The sequence below is a fragment of the Pogoniulus pusillus genome, chromosome 28 (assembly GCF_015220805.1).
Source record: "Pogoniulus pusillus isolate bPogPus1 chromosome 28, bPogPus1.pri, whole genome shotgun sequence".
NCBI lineage: Eukaryota > Metazoa > Chordata > Aves > Piciformes > Lybiidae > Pogoniulus > Pogoniulus pusillus.
Genome location: NC_087291.1, coordinates 9,240,093 through 9,244,157, shown reverse-complemented (window position 1 = coordinate 9,244,157; position 4,065 = coordinate 9,240,093).

Here is a 4,065-nt window from a genome sequence, read left to right as displayed (position 1 = left end):
GTAAGACTATCTGAAAACCCCTACACTTTTTTCCTGTGTGAGCCCAACACTAGATTGCAGATCCAGCCTCAGCCACTTGAATAATTACTTACTTTTGTTACAAACTTATGAAGGATACAGTGACAAGCAAGAAGCTAATCTTCAGCTTGGCAGATAACTCTTCCTTACCTGCAGAGCAAGCCTGCTACATGTTCCTTTGGACATGGTCCATTGGCATGAAGATGGCTTCTTCACCATTCAGACTTCCACTGATATATGAGGAGGAAAGGTTTTGGAACGTGAACTACAGGTTAGGACATGCTGTTGCTGCCTTTTCCCCCTCTCTGTTCCGGCCAAGGAGAACAGAACGTTCAGTGAGCTATCCTGGTCCTAATGGAATACTGGGAGGAGACAGAGGGTAGAATTACACATCAGCCTGATGACCACTATTACCCACTTCTGATATCTAATATATCAGACATCTTCACAGTCAGAAAGCTCCACGAGGAGACAAAACTTCTTTTTTTCTCTCCTGCTTTTTTAAAAGGGGACAAGACAGAAATGATGGCTTCTTAAGCTTTAATCTCACACAGAAGGGGCCCTGGCCTTTTGAGGGAAACCGATTTCTCCCATAGCCACTTGCTCTGTAAGAACTGATTAGAAGAAAGGTTTGCAGATCTCAGCCAATGAAGGTCTTCTTCAGTGTTTTGCCAAATCAATCTGGTTGACAACTTGAATGTGAAAGATGCCTGCTGTTATATACTGTAAGTTGCTACCACAACTGTTAAAACATCGTGTAAGGCGGTCTCACTTCCTCATGAAATTCAACAAGCCCACTGAAGGGGCTCATGGCCTGTTGTAGGACAGCAACTGTCTGCCAGCTTTTAAAGAACACTTAATTTTGGAGATACAAAGCAGCACAAGCCAAAGCATTACGGCTTAGTTGTTCCAGTTTAATAACAAGTTGAAGCCGAAGTGAGGAAGTGTGATGGTGTTGGCTTTTTTTTATGCTGTCTGCACATACTTCAGGCCTGTTTAAAGGATACTGATTTTTACCTAACCTTGATGATGAAACTGTTGTATTTACAGGTTTGTATAACACAGAACATTCCTGTGATGAGCCTAACAGTCCTTACCTGTCTGTAGACACAGCTGTACCTGGACTACTTTATGAATAAAAAGTAAGCAATGAAAGATGTCTAAAATTACTGTAGATCACAGGAACATCCTGGTTGGAAAAGACCCCCAGGATCACCAAGTCCAACCATTATCCCTACTCTATAAAGTTCACCCTTAAACTGTATCCCCAAGCACTGCATCCAAATGACTTTCAAACACATATAAGGTTGGTGATTCCACCACCTTCCTGGGCACCCCATTCCAATGCCTGACCATCCTGTGAAAGTTTCCTAATGTCCAGTCTAAACTCACCCAGTGGCAGCTTGAGGCCATTCCCTGTTGTTCTGTCACTGTTCACCTGTGAGATCAGCAGCAGCCTCTCCACAACATCTTTTCAGGTAGCTGTAGACAGCAGTGAAGCCTCCCCTCAGCCTCTTTCAAACTGAACAGCCCCAGCTCCCTCAGCTGCTCTTTCTTCTTTTCTCCAGGTCCTTTCTCAGCTCCGTTTTTCTCCTCTGCATTTGCTCCAGCACCTCCCCATCCTTCTTGTAATGAGGTACCCAAAACTAAACACAATACTTGAGGTGTGGCCTCACCAGAGGCTTGAGTCTGCATTTCGTGTTTGCTTTTGCCCAAACAAAAAAACCCCTTGCTTTTGTGAGAAGTAGCAGAAAACACATATTCCAGATTGCTTTCCTTCCATGGTTGAGAATCACAGAACTCTTTCAGCTGGAGAAGACCTTCAAGATCAAGTCCAACTGTTGACCAAATATCACCACGGCTCTTAAGTCACACATTTCTTGAATACCTCCAGGCAGAATTCACATTTAAAGGATTCAGAAGTTGACCAGAGCAGGTCAATAGTGAGGGGCAGCAGTGGTGCAAATACCCATCAGTTCTTTAATGAAGCTGTGCAGCACAAGGTGCTTTTCCAAAACGCCAATGGGGTGACACCTCTCTCTTCCATATCACACAGTAACAGAGACAAATGCTTTGGTGAGTATTGCAACATTGAAAGCTTAATGCCATGACATATTTGAAGTATAGGGCCAATGCCAAAATGATAGCTCTAATAAAACTTCACCTTACGCCTATCTTTACAGAAACACACAAGTTATTTTGACCCAACATGTGAACCTGTGTGTCTCTAGCTGCTGCTATGGGGTGCAAATTTTCCATTACTCATAGTCTCAGGCTAGCCTGAGCAGAGCAGCTGTTGTGAACTCCTTGCAGCCACTACTTTGAAGCATTTGTGAATGCAGCACATTTAAGATCCTAGAATTAAGGCAACACAAAAACACAGATGAACTGTCAGGTTTGTATAAATCCAGTATTTAAATATGCCCTGCAATTCAACTGTGTACAGTAAGTATCCTCTTCTCTTTAGCTAGACTTTTTACTTTGCTGCAAAAAATGGACAAAATTCTCTGTTTAAAATCCTTATGTAGAACCGAATAGAAACTGACTAGAGAATGCATGTATCTGTTTAGCTGTGTTTAGAGATCTAGTATGAGTTACCCATGCTGTGTCATATAAACAGAATTAGGAGCTTACATAAACGGTGTTAAGTTCATTCACCACAAAGCGGAGGCTTCCCCAAGAACACCGAGATCTCCGCTCAGCTGCTTTCAGTTACAAAATAAACAAGAAAGTACACAAGTGAGGAAACAGCTACAAGGTATCCTTCCTATTTCAGGCCCGAGTTTCAGAAATGGTCATTGAAGTTTACCCGTTACTTCTACCAGCACAAGAGGTGCTGAACACAGCAAGAACTTTTTCACCTGTTCTTCACATGAGCCACCAAGCAGCACAAAACCCACCATGTAATGCAACACTGTTGTCACAGCTTTATATGGACTTGTGACAAACGGGATGGTTAAGTTGTTAGATCTACCTGTTGAAATACATTCTCAAGATAAAGCTAAAAAGAAATGTCTCAATCCTTATCTTCCAGGCAAAATGTGTTGAATTGCTCTCTACCTAACGCTCCTGAACACTTGACAATTACAGACCACAAATGCCACAACCTGGCAAGCGGCAGCGACTTCTTTCTTGTATCCTGTTATTGTAATTCCCTGAGCCTGAACACCTCCCCCAACCCTGCAGCTATTTCCCATGCTCCTGCATCCAGTTGCCTATTTTGCACACTACTCCTACACTATTTTGAAAGAACAATAAATCAAAACACCACACTACTCCATGTTGAGACCAACACTTTTCTTCACAGAACAAACTTCTTAATGTTTCCTGATTTGTCTGGGTCACCAATAAATACAAACTCACAGGAGCTGAGAGGTTAACTTCAGCATTTCAGACCCTTAGCTTTCATTTCACTCCAAGTTTCTGACTACAATTTATGGATACAACATTTTGATTAAAAAGTACTGAGCAATAACTACTAAGTTAGAACTTAAAAGTTCTGTCACCGGTTTCCCCTGGTGTGTCACACCAAGCTTGGAAAATAGTTGGATGTGTGTTAGCAATTATTTTAATTACTTGTTAATAGTTCCTGGCACCAACATTCACAAATAGTTAACACAATTACATTTCATACACTTAGCCTCTTAGAATTATGACAACCTCTTTTGGTGGCATTCCCTGACAATCAGGATGAAACTATTTTTACTGAGAGGGTTTCGTAGTCCTATTCCTTTTGCTCTGCCAACACTGACATTCCACCGGCCACATGGCAAGTCATTCCAGAGGGCAAAACTTGTCACGAATACAAACTAAGTCAATAATGTTTCTCTCCTTAAACCATCTTGCCAGGAGTCCAGCAAGTGCCAAAGATGCCACAAGGGAAAGCTGGACTACTCACCCTGCTCAGCCATCCCATATAACCACAGGCCGATTCTCGAGGAAGACAAACAGCAGAGAAACGCTGACTCTCCTACCCGTACAGGTCTTATATTTAGCCTATATTCCAAGGTGACAAACAGTGCAGAATAAAAGACAAGAAAACGTATC